At 37.5% G+C, this 14,181-nt stretch overlaps 1 long non-coding RNA gene across 1 annotated transcript in view; it reads left to right on the top strand.

Moving 5' to 3' along the window:
• Positions 1-323: 323 nt before the first annotated feature.
• The window catches only part of LOC140805712 (uncharacterized), a 67,311-nt gene continuing 53,453 nt past the window's right edge, over positions 324-14,181 (top strand). The window contains exon 1 of the long non-coding RNA XR_012112313.1: positions 324-1,047. This is a non-coding gene — a long non-coding RNA (uncharacterized lncRNA). The remainder of the gene's footprint in view (positions 1,048-14,181) is intronic.

The following is a 14,181-nucleotide window of genomic DNA, read 5'->3' as shown; positions in this document are numbered from 1 at the left end:
TACAATAAAAATATCACAATTTAAAATGACCAACATCAAACGTAAACGTAAAGGAGTAAAAATCGTAATAGAAAAATATAACATTTAAAAATAATCTTAAATATTTGTCAGTAAAAATAACGCAGTTTAAAATAACCCAAATCGTCTAAAATCATATGTAAACATAAACGTATAAAATTCTTAAAATCATCAACATATGAAAATATTAATCTCCTCTCAATCTCATAAATCGTAATGCGGAAAACATGTGGTCCTCGGGTCGTGTCACCTTACCAGGTCTGCCTACTCAGAGTTCGGCACCTCCAGCCTCCTCATCATTAAGCTCACCTGCATCACACACGCCTAGTGAGTCTAAATACTCAACACACCTGTACCAGGAATAACAAGTACATATACGTAGCACACAACAGTGAAAAATATCATACAGAACATATCTTTTATGAACTTAAAAGCATAACGTAAACGTGACGTGTAAAATCATATCGTGTCAAATCATGTCATCTCATGTCATCATATACGTAAACGTGTCGTGTAAAAATCATATCGTGTAAAATCATGTCATCTCATGTCATCATATACGTTTACGTGTCGTGTAAAATCATATCGTATTAAAATCATGTCATCTCATGCCATCATATACGTATACGTGTCGTGTAATATCATATCGTGTAAAATCATATCATCTCATGTCATCATATACGTAAACAATTTCTTTTTAATTGAATTCAGTTCATTAGTTGTGACTTTCGTATCAGCTCTATCGATGGATCCATCTACATGTAACCATGGTACCCGGCGGCGAGGGACATCAGCGACAGAATTACCCCTCCACTGAGCCCGGGCCTCAGCTCATAATATCATGTCAATGGAAATACGATCGTCGGGGTCCCTCTGGGGCCTTCTCCCGTAAACGGGCTCCCTCTAGGGCCTTTTCCCTCACGATATCTCCAATCATATCATCGTATACATATACATCGTAAGTCACAACCAACTCCCATCCTTCAAAAATATCATCATATTCACCACTTAATAAAAACATGCATATACGTAATTTTTCCTTTAAACCAAGCATTCAACGTATATTTTTCATAAAATCTTAAAAATTGTTATCATGATGGATAAACCTTTAAAATACAGTAAATTTGTGCTCAGGGCGCTGCCAGGACCAAAACCTCACCCCGGGTGCAAAATGACCATTTTGCCCCTAGGACCCAAAAATTATCGTTTCACCCCCGAACCTCTAAAATTGACCCGAAGCTTACCAAACTCCTTAAAATGTCCCAAAACATATTTAAAATCATTCTTAGACGTAAACTCGAGTCCATTTCATAACTTAACCAAATTGTTTTAAAACTTGGACCGTGAAAGGGGATCGGTTACGGTGACCGGAAGCGCAACGGAAGTTTAAAAATCGAAATTTTATAAGGAAAATTTCGGTCACCAAGTAGATAGTGTGTAGCAAATACAATAAACACAAAATGGCATTCATAGTGTGTTGAGAAACTTACCTATCAATCTCAAAGATTGATGTAATGGCTTCAACTAAGGTGTAAACACCTTAGCTCTTCAATGGTAGAAACTATCTACAAGCTCTCCTTGTTCTTGAATTTTTCCTTAAAATTAGGCCCACCACCAACTAGCTAGAACCACTCTAATTTTGCACTCGAAAAATTAGAGTATTTTTCTTTGAGAAGTGTAGTGTTTCTTCAACAATTGAAGAACAAAAAAATTGGAGAGGATGAATAGTATTTTCGGCCACTATTCATGCAAGGAGAGAAGGAGAGAAATTTTTTTTGGTTGTGGGAAAAGTTAAAGTAAAAAAGTTGCATGCCAAACTTTGGTTACACGAAAAGTTGTCTCTCAACCTTTCACCTCCCTTGCATGCCTTTCTATTTGGGTTTGTAACAATTACAATGCCTATGGACTTTTATTTAAATGTCTCAAACACATTTGAGACCATTTAACCATTGCTTGATTTTACTCAAGCTCACTAGTCTAATAATTATTTTTAATTGGGCTCTACAAGACCCAATATTGTTTAATTAATTCAACACTTGAATTTATTTAATTATTTGGACTCTACTAGGCCCACTAGTGTTAATTAGTTCAACACTTGAATTAATTTAATTTAGTCCATAATAATGTTTATGAAAATCACAATTTTCAAATACATTATTTGTTTCGCCAACTTTTAATTTAGGAACACTTCCATAAATTAAAATTTACATTTCTCTCATAGAAGTCATACTTCTATTTTTCCTTTATGCTTATAAACTCATTTATGAGCCGTTCAACACATTGAACTAATTTCTCCTTTATAGAAGTCATACTTCTAATTTTTCTTACGCTTATAAACTCCTTTATAAGCCGTTCAACACATTGAACTATTTTACTTCTCAACGGGATCTAGAAAGCTAGTACCTGTGTGGCCCTCAATGGTTCATTGATACAACTAGCCGTCGGTTCACATCTCCATGTGATTCGCACTAAACATGTCCTTATTTGAGCATACCCCAATTGCTCCATTCTTACTTATCAACTCCTTGATAACAAGAACGTCAGAACTCAAGTCTGATAGTACCCAACCAATCATGTTCAACGCCTAGCAGCATCGCTTGCATGATTCCCTAGGTATCAAATGATAGTGCCTGCAAGAACCATTCAATTATGGTTAGCGTACAGTACGGTCCCTTCAACTCATATATCCCGACCGATTCGACAACCATTGGTTTATCGAGAGTTGTCAATGAATCGATACTATGTGTCATGTCGTAGTTGCATCGATGGTGTAATCTATGAAACCCCTTTCATAATTACCACCATACTCTGATCAAAGATTTCAACCTACATACACATTAGAACACATAGGATATCCATACCCGAAGGTAAATGGTGAATCCCCGACTACAATGCATCGACTCCTATATGTTTCGAGAGAACACCCAACCTTGCCACCTGATGACCCCATGAGAGTCGGTAAACAAGTCAAAGTGTAATTCTAGCACATAGAGTCTCAATGTTGTCCCAGGTCATAAGGACTAATGGTGTACAACCATAAACTAGGACGTTTCCACTCGATAAGTGAGAACCACTTGGAAAGTCCTTTATAGAGGGTTGTTAAGTGCACTCTACCAGGAGCACCTATCTGCATGCTCGGACATCACAATGTCCCCTACCAATGAAACATGGTACTCACATCGCAGATACTAGTCTCTAACTCTAGCGGCCTATATCCTTCTTAGCGGCGGCTGAATCGACTAGGAACTGTTTAGAATATACAGTATTCCAAATATGAGTTTCATGATTCTCATCATATTAGCATCTCATATTCTTTCTACTATTTGTATATTCAAGGGCTTTATCTATGCAACTAGCATGGGTATACAGATAAAGATTTGCCAAAACAACAATTTCAAATATTATTAAAATAGAGATTGCTTATACATAGAGTTTCATTGTGAACACTCGGCCAACACTTGGCTCGACGGGCACCTACTCTAACAGACCGAGGTCCCGGTTTTAACCCGAATTGACTCGAAACTTAACCGAATTATTCCCAACTTTTTACCATACCTTAAAGACACATAAAAGGTCCTAAATATCTCGCATCCATCCCTTAGACACTAAAATAAAGCTCTGAACGGTGTCTGGAAAATTCCAGCAAGCTATCCACCGATTTCTTAGTGCACCAAATTCACGTTTTAACAATCCTAAACAGAACCATCGAGGACCAGCCATGACCTGACCTTCCCTAGACCACCCTAGGACTCCTCTGGACCCAAAGGAACCACGGCTACACCCCCATGCACGAATTACAGCCCACACGATCGATAGACACCTCAAACGCCCTACGCGACCAACCTCTTCCCCCGAGCTCGATCGGCTTCGTGGCTCGTCCCAGCCCTGGCCGAGCCTTTCCAGGCCGTGGTTCAGTAAAAATATTTACTGCATATTTTTTTAAATAAATAAAAGTTCGCATTTTCGAAATAAAATTTAAAATAATCATAATTATCTTACCATAAAAATAGTGCAGTTTAAATTAACCAAACTCTTCCAAAATCATACGTAAACATAAACGAGTAAAAATCTTAAATTCATCAACGTATAAAAATATTAATATCCTCTCAATCTCATAAATCGTAATGCGGAAAACATGTGGTCCTCGGGTCGTGTCACCCACCAAGTCTGCCTACTCAGAGTTCGGTACCTGCAGTCTCCTCATCATTTAGCTCACCTGCATCACACACGCCTAGTGAGTCTAAAGTCTCAACACGCCTGTACCAGGAATAACAAGTACATATACAGGCACATAACAGTGAAAAATATCATACTCAACATATCTTTCATGAACTTAAAAAGCTTGATGCCAACATACCTTTAAAGAACTTAAAAGCATAATGTAAACGTGTTATTTGAAATCATATCGTCTCAAAGCATGTCATCTCATGTCATCATATACATAAACGTGTCGTGTAAAATCATATCGTATTAAAGCATGCCATCTCATGTCATCATATACGTATACGTGTCAAGTAAAATCTATCGTGTCAAAGCATGTCATCTCATGTCATCATAGACGTATATGTGTCGTTAAAACCATATCGTATTAAAGCATGTCATCTTATACATATACATTTTCTTTTTAATTGAATTCAGTTCATTAGTTGTGACTTTCGTATCAGCTCTATCGTATCAGCTCTATCGATGGATCCATCTACATGTAACCGTGGTACCCGGCGGCGAGGGACATCAGCGACAACATTACCCGCCACTGAGCCCAGGCCTCAGCTCATCATATCTCATATCATCGTATATATATACATCGTCAGTCACAAGCAAATCTCATTTTTCAAAAATAGCATCATAATCATAACTTAATAAAAATATGCATATACGTAACTTTTTCCTTTAAACCAAGCATGCACCGTATTTATCATAATTGCGAAAAAAATCGTAAACATGATGCATAAACATTTAAAACATGATTAAATGTGCTCAGGGCGCTGCCAGGACCAACATCTCACCTCGAGTGCAAAATGACCATTTTGCCCCTCCTGTAAACCCAAAAATTACCGTTTTCTCCCTAGACGTAGAATTTCACGTCTTTGACATTTTCTTAATTTCATTGACTCGAACATGTCCCAAATAATTATTTAAGCCTACATGAAATTTCCCATATTTTTATTTGGCTTAAAACAATGACTTGAAAATTAATCTTTAACTATACCATATTAATACGTTTAAATCTCGAATTAAACCAAACCTTATCATAAAATTCCTAAATTAAAAACTTAGACTTCTAATAATTCTTTGAACTTAAATAAAATTTTCCATAATTTTATTAAGCTTAAATCTAAGTGTTTCAATTTAATTCTTTAATTAACGTTTCGTGCGGCGACTAAGTCCCGGATAAATCTAAAACTCATTATTTTGATCCGAAACTTACCAAACTCTTAAAAATGTCTCAAAACATATTTAAAAGCATCCCTAGACGTAAACTCGAGCTTATTTCATAACTTAACCAAATTTTTTTAAAACTTGGACCAGAGTTCCGGTTTTAACCCGAATCAACTCGAAACTTAAAATTTTTCCTAACTTGTTACCATATCTTAAAAAACACTTAAATGATCCTAAAATTTAATATCATTCCTATGATTTCACGGCTGATAATTCCAAAAAACACTATTACTATCGGCCCTCTCTTAATTGGCACCTTATTTCCCTCATCTTCCCATTATCATGTTTCTTACCTACCACCAGCTGTTCTAGCCCCGAACCAAGACCTCTAGGACCTTGACCATACCTTTAAAAACCTACCAGAACCAAGCAACTCGTCCCATGCACCTTGCTACCTTCTATGAACCTAGACTCATCAACAGCTCCTACCTCGGCTCACCCCTCTTCCCTTGGCTCGAGCGATGTTTCCGTCCCCTCTAGCATGGTTTGAGCCATTCCAGACCCCAAATCAGACCCACCATGGTCTGGTACATGACTGGAGAAGGCCCTCACTAGGCCAGAACATGGAAAACGCGATCGAGCACTCCACCTCGCACAAACCACAAAACCTGATCGGCCTCGCAACCTTGCTGATCTCGACCCAGCTGCACACACTAGTACCTAAACCTCAACAACCAAGATCTGTACAGCCCCTTTCCATCCTAATACAGCAGCCCTTTGCACCATAATTCAGAAATCGTGAAATGCATGCCATGAACAAAAACCGAAGATCCTCCACGCTCTCGGTTAAAACAAGAATAACTCATGCATAATACATACACCTATAACAGCAAATATACAACGCATTTGATGCAAAAATAAAAGTACGGGAGCGTGCCTTGGATTTATTATACTAAAAATGTGAAGAACCGCACGAAGGGAAGGCACCGGAGGATTTTCTTTGAAAGATGAAGCTTGGCCGCCACTTTGCTGAAGGGAGGCTGCTGAAATCAATGGAGAATACAGCTGGGGGATGCTGGAAGACCGAGATAATGAAGTGGTTGTAGAGGGTGTCGGTTGTTTCTTTGCAAGAACAATTGAAACCGAAGCAACCAGCTGTATTTTAAGGGAAGGAATGCTGCTGAACCCACATGCATAATGTAGGAGTAAGGGGTTGTCGGATGGTGGGAAGGGTAATTGGTGTAGGGTAGGTTTAGGTTTAGTTTAATTGTAGTTTAGCTTAATTAAAATGTATACCAATGGGTCTCAATTAAAATAAAAAAGGTTTTAAGCCCAATAAGCTTAAAATTAGGCCTATTAATTCCAAACACACTCCTGAAAAATATTTTATGTTGGAAAGATTTTGAAAATATTAGTCGAACCCTCAAAAATTTCCCCTATTCGCTAAAATTTGCGTATAGATAAAATTTAAAATCTTGCGGTTAAAAATACACGATAAATCTCAATTCTTGAAAAATACCTTTAAAACATCTTAAATTAATATTTAAAATCAAATTATGTAATTAAAATAATTTTCTTGAAAATTCTCCGGTCTCCGATCCTTGTTCGAGCATTAAATGAAACTTAAAAAATCTTTAATGCATATTCCTTTAAAATTTGGTGAAATAAATTCTATCATGCAATAATAATGCATAAAAATCATTAAACACAAATTAATAAAATAAATATGCATTTTATGCTTTAAAAGAATTTAATAAAATAGCAAAGAAATTTAATAAATTGCATGCATGTGGTTTACGTGACCCTTCAAAATTTCAGGACGTTACAGATTTATTCCTGATTTGATATATTTGGATTGATCTCTTCTGAACCAGTAGCAGGTTCTGGATTATCAGCTGCTGGTACTGGTATGTCTAATATTTGTACTTCTGGTTCTGCTAATGGAATGTCTGGTTCTGGATTTTGAACATCTTTTATACTAGCTTCTGCATCATCTTCACTATCCAGTTCCAAGTGAATTTTGTCTAACCTGTTACTCAAATTTGACATATTAGATATTTCAGGAGCACTGCTGTCCTCGTCAAAGACAACATGAACCGATTCTTCAATATTAAGAGTTCTATTATTGAAGATTCTGAAAGCTTTGCTCACAGCAGAGTAACCAAGGAATAGTCCAGCATCTGATTTTGAATCCATTGCAGTTAAATAGTTTTTTCCATTATTGAGCACAAAGCATTTGGAGCCGAAAACATGAAAATAAGATATATTAGGCTTATTCCCTTTCCATATCTCATAAGGAGTCTGGTTATGCCTTTTGTTGATCATTGTTCTTTTTTGCATATAACATACAGTGTTGATTGCTTCTGCCCAGAAGCGCTGAGAAATCTCCTTATCTGCTAGCATTGTTATAGCAACTTCTTTAAGGGTTCTGTTTCTCCTCTCAGCTACTCCGTTTTGTTAAGGCGTTCTGGCAGCTGAATATTCATGATGAATCCCATGTTCATCTAAGTACAACTCAAGAATTCTGTTAGTGAACTCAGTACCCCGATCACTTCTGATTTTAATGATAGAAAATGATTTATCATTTTGAATCTTTTTCAGAAGCTTGATAAGGAGGCTACTGGTTTGAACTTTTCCAGCAAGAAATATTACCCAAGTAAATCTAGAAAATTCATCAATAACATTAAGGGTATATTTCATTCCCCCTAAGCTCATGATAGGGATTGGACCAAATAAGTCCATATGCAGCAATTCCAAACATCTTGAAGTTGATTTGCTACCTTTGTTCTTGAAGCTGGATCTTATCTTTTTTCCAAGCTGACAAGCAGAACAAACATGATTCTTAACAAAATTAATGTCAAGCAAACCATCGACTATATTATGCTTTTTTAGATTGTTGATAGATTTGAAATTCAGATGATTCAACCTCTTGTGCCAGAGCCAATGTTTACCACTAAGAGAGGCAACTAAACATGTAGGAGCATTAACATGATCTAAATCCCAAGAAACTATGTATGTGTTGCCCTCTCTCTTTCCAGTTAATACAGTAGACTCAGCAGAATCTTTAACTATGCATGTGCGCTTCTGAAAAACTACAGAATAACCATTATCACACAGTTGACTAATGATGATTAAATTATAACAGAGATTCTCAACAAGTAGTACGTCATTGATAGTTATGTTACCATGGATAATCTTACCCTTACACACAGTTTTACCTTTTGAGTTGTCCCCAAAAGTTATCTTTGGTCCAGTACAACTCATTACTCCTGAAAGTAGATTTTTCTTTCCAGTCATGTGTCTGGAACATCCACTGTCCAGATGCCATGTGGATCTGCTTACTTTAGCTTTCTTTACATGTTCCTGCAAACACAAATTTTAGTATCTGGTACCCTATCTACTTGGGTCCGACCTTATTAGTCCCTTAGGAACCCACATTTGTACAATTTTTGGTGGGTATCCATAGAGGTGTGTGCAGCAGAGAGTATATTATTTCTATGCATCTCAGAATGTTGTTCTTGTTAGAGTAGGTGTCCGTCGAGCCAAGTGTTGGCCGAGTGTTCACAATGAAACTCTATGTATAAGCAATCTTTATTTTAATAATATTTGAAATTATTGTTTTGGCAAATTCTTATCTGTATACCCATGCTAGTTGCATAGATAAAGCCCTTGAATATACATATAGTAGAAAGAATATGAGATGCTCAAATGATGAGTATCATGAAACTCATATTTTGAATACTGTATATTCTAAACAGTTCCTAGTCGATTCAGCCTCCGCTAAGAAAGATATAGGCCGCTAGAGTTCGAGACTACTATCTGCGATGTGAGTACCATGTTTCATTGGTAGGGGACATTGTGATGTCCGAGCATGCAGATAGGTGCTCCTGGTAGAGTGCACTGAACAACCCTCCATATAAGGACTTTCCAAGTGGTTCTCACTTGTCGAGTGGAAAAGTCCTAGTTTATGGTTGTACACCATTAGTCCTTATGACTCGCGACAACATTGAGACTCTATGTGCTAGAATTACACTTTGACTTGTTTACCGACTCTCATGGGGTCACCAGGTGGCAAGGTTGGGTGTTCTCTCGAAACATATAGGAGTCAATGCATTGTAGTTGGGGATTCAACGCTTACCTTCGGGTATGGATATCCTATGTGTTCTCATGTATATGTAGTTTGAAATCTCTGATCAGAGTATGGTGGTAATTATGAAAGGGGTTTCATAGATTACACCATCGATGCAACTACAACATGACACATAGTATCGATTCATTGACAACTCTCGATAAACCAATGGTTGTCGAATCGATCGGGATATATGAGTTGAAGGGACCGTACTGTACGCTAACCATAATTGAATGGTTCTTGCAGGCACTATCATTTGATACCTAGGGAATCATGTAAGCGATGCTGCTAGGCGTTTAACATGATTGGTTGGGTACTATCAGACTTGAGTTCTGACGTTCTTGTTATCAAGGAGTTAATAAGTGAGAATGGAGCAATTGGGGTATGCTCATATAAGGACATATTTAGTCCGAATCACATGGAGATGTGAACCCACGGCTAGTTGTATCAATGAACCATTAAGGGCCACACAAGTACTAGCTTTCTAGATCCCGTTGAAAAGTAAAAATAGTTCAATGTGTTGAACGGCTTATAAAGGAGTTTATAAGCATAAGAAAAATTAGAAGTATGACTTCTATAAAGGAGAAATTAGTTCAATGTGTTGAACGGCTTATAAATGAGTTTATAAGCGTAAAGAAAAATAGAAGTATGACTTCTAAGAGAGAAATGTAAATTTTAATTTATGGAAGTGTTCTTAAATTAAAAGTTGGCCAAGTGAATAATGTATTTGAAAATTGTGATTTTCATAAACATTATTATGGACTAAATTAAATTAATTCAAGTGTTGAATTAATTAAACACCAGTGGACCTAGTAGAGTCTAAATAATTAAATTATTCAAGTGTTGAATTAATTAAATCATATTGAGTCTTGTAGAGCTCAATTTAAATTAATTATTCAACTAGTGGGACTTGGGTACATTCAAGTAATGTTTAATTATTCTCAAATATGTTTGAGATAATTAAATTTAGTCTATGGTTTTTAATTTGTTAAAAACCATATAATATATGCATGCATGGGAGGTGAAGGGTTGGGAGACAACTTTTGCAACAACCAAGGCTTGGCATGCAAAAGTTGGTCTCTACTTTTTCCACTACCAAGACAAGTCTTCCCACTTCACTCCCATCATGCAATGGCCGAACTCTTGGGGTTTCTCTCCTCCATTTTTTTCTCCATTTATCTTCTTCAAGTGTTAAGGAAGAAATACACTTCTCTTTGAAAAATCCTCATATTTTTCTAGTGTAAAATATGAGGGGATCTACCTAGTTGGTGGTGGGCTTAATAGTTGAGCAAGGAGTGCTCAAAGGAAGCTTGTAGATAGTTTCTACCATTGAAGAGCTAAGCTGTTTACACCTTAGTTGGAGCCATACATCAATCCTTGTGATTGATAGGTAAAATTCTAAACACACAATGAATGTCATTTTTGTGTTTTATTGTATTTTCTACACAATTTCATGGGGTGGCCGAAATTCTACAAGAAAATCAAGATTTTTAAACTTCCGTTGCGCTTCCGGTAACCGTAACCGATCCCCTTTCAGTTCTTCCCTTCCGTTCCTGTTGTCTAGCCTGTATCTCTTCTGAACAGATCTAGAATTATAGTACTGGTAGTTTTTAACCTTCATAGGGGTTGTCTTCCTGAGTTGAATCCTCTACTGGATCCAGAACTTTGGTCAACTCTTCCCTTAGGTTCAATATAACCAACACCATAATTCTTTCTTCTGTTCATCTGATTTACAATTCTTTCAACTTGAACAGTCGCTACTTCCGATTCATATGCCACACTGTATTTAACAAATCGAATGTATTTTGTTTTGCTGATATCCAGTTCTGGCTGAGTAGTAATTTCAGAAGTGCTTTCATCATTGCTGAATCCGAGACCACTTCTATCTTCGGATTGCTTCTGCAATTTTTGCATATTTTCCAATGAAATAGAAGACTTATTCCAAGCATTTACCAGAATAGACAGCTTCTGATTTTCAGATTTCATTGTCTGGTAATCTGCTTTTACTCTCTCATTCTCTGTTTTCATCTTACTCATCTCCACTTTCAAATCATCGCAGCTATTCTCTTGCAACTTACTGACTTGATTTCTTAAGTTTAGATTTTCCATCTTAGCTTCCTCGAATGATTGAGAAAGTATTGAGTACTCCCCTACCATGTCATGTAATGCTTTAATTAAATCAATTCGTGTAAATTCGTCAGAGTCGAAGTCGAATACCTCTTCAGATGTTGAGTTTGATTCAACATCTGCCATATGACATTTAATCTCTTCTGCATCACTTTCAATAGAATGACTTTCTGAGTCAGATGACTCAGAGCTGGAATCCGCCCATTTAGATTTGCTTTCTTCAGCAATCATCGCTTTGCGGTCTTTTCTGAAATTTTTGTCATTCCTTTTGTACTCTTTCTTCTTCTGGTCATCTTTCTTGGGCTTTGGACAGTCAGCAATAAAGTGACCAATCTTTCCACAGTTGAAGCATGCCATATCACCAGATGATGAATCTTTCTTGAAGTTGCAATTAGGGTTTTGGTAGGCTCATTTCTCATGAATCTAGAGAACTTTTTCACAAATAAGGACATAGCTTCATTGCTGATTTTTCCAGCAGTCTTTTCAGAAGTACTTTCAGTAAGGGTAACAGGTACTGCTTGTGAAATGACTACAGCAGCGGCAGTAGAAGTAATAGAAGTGGTAGCAGCAAGGGCCTTGGTTGGCAGATTTGTTGAGGGCTCTTCTCCACCTCTTAATTCTATTTCTAACTCATAGGATTTTAAGTCATCAAACAAGTCATGTAATTCCATCTTGTTTAGATCTTTAGAGACTCTCATAGCCATTGTTTTCACGTCCCATTCTCTGGGTAATGCTCTCATTACTTTGAGCGCAATTTCTCGATTGTCGTGCTATTTTCCCAGAGCTGCTAGCTCATTGACTAGGCTACTAAAACGTTCATCAAACTCATTTAGAGTTTCACTAGCCTTCATCTTTAAATTCTCAAATTTCTGCATTGCTACAGACAGTTTATTTTCTTTTGTCTGCTCATTTCCTTCGCATCTGAATGAGCTTTTCCCAGATTTCTTTAGCAGAGCGCGAGGTCTTCTGCCACTGTCGTGCATATGAACGGCTCCTTGTCGCGTATATGCGCGAGGTGTTCTGCCCTCGCACATACTCCGTGTTTTCTTCCGTCTTTTCTGTCTAATCCTTTCCGTCTATAATCACATCAATTATCACCAAATCATTTCTGATCACGGTAACAAAATCTCGGGCCTTCCAAAACCGGTCATATACATTTGTCTGAATAGGCATGTGTACTATGGCTTGTGCTTGTGTCCGCTCATGAGTAGTCCGTTGCATCTCAAGTAATTGCTGTATCTGCTCTTAATGGACTTTTGCTTGTTGTTGGAGCAGTGGAGCAAAATCATCTACAGGTCGTGGTGCACTGCCCTCACCTTTGACTGCTTGTTTGATTGACAGATTGACCAAATCAACATGCTCGTTCCGTACAAGATGATGTACCGACATGACCAGATGGCAGAGATTTATGTCAGAGAAGTGGTCAGATTGCACGGAGTGCCAAAGTCTATTGTATCAGACTGTGATCCTCGGTTTACTTCGCACTTCTTGCAGAGTTTACAGCAGGCTCTAGGTGCTAAGTTACATCTGAGTACCGCATATCATCCCCAGACTGACAGACAGTCAGAGCGGACGATTCAGACACTGGAGGATATGCTTATAACCGTAGTGCTTGATTTTAGCACTAGTTGGCAGGAGTCATTGCCACTTTGTGAGTTCTCGTACAACAACAGCTATCAAACGAGTATTGAGACGGCTACTTTTGAGGCGTTGTACGGTAAGAGTTGCAGATCCCCTCTGTATTGGGATGATATCTCTGTGGTACCTGAGATTGGACTTGATATGATCAGAGATATAACAGAAAAAGTGAAGCTGGTTCAGAAGAGGATGAAGGCAGCTCAAGATAGACAGGTCAAATATGCCAATGTTTGACGTAGACCATTGGTATTTGAGGCCGGAGACATAGTACTTTTGAAGGTTTCATCTTTTAGAGGAGTTGTCAGATTTTGCAAGAAAGGGAAGTTGTCTCCACGATACATTGGGCCATATGAGATTCTCGAAAAGATAAGAGATCGTGCCTATCGACTTGCATTACCGCCTTCGTTATCTGGAATACATGATGTCTTTCATCTATCTTTGTTGCGGAAGTATATTCCCGATGCTTCACATATTATTCAATCAGACGAAGCCGAACTTGATGAGACACTGAGTTACTACTAGAAGCCGATTCAGATTCTCGATTGTAAGGAAAAACAACTCAGGACAAAGACAATTCCACTTGTGAAGATTCAGTGGAGTCGTCATGGCATTGAAGAAGCTACTTGGGAGACTGAATCAGACACGAGACATAGGTTTCCAGAGTTATTTCATTGATGTGAGTATTCTTATTTAGCTTATATTCTCCATTCCTTATTATATCTGATTTTATTGCCTGGGATTTCGGGGACGAAATCAGATCTTAGGGGGGGAGAAATTTATGCCAGAGATTTTATCTGTGAATCTGTGATTATGGATTTAAATGTAATTCTACAAGACTTGTACTTTTATGTGAGTGTTTATATTAGATGAATTCCATTACGTTCCGCAAT

This window comes from Primulina eburnea, chromosome 11, assembly GCF_022965805.1.
Source record: "Primulina eburnea isolate SZY01 chromosome 11, ASM2296580v1, whole genome shotgun sequence".
NCBI lineage: Eukaryota > Viridiplantae > Streptophyta > Magnoliopsida > Lamiales > Gesneriaceae > Primulina > Primulina eburnea.
This window is presented reverse-complemented; position numbering and strand designations above follow the sequence as displayed.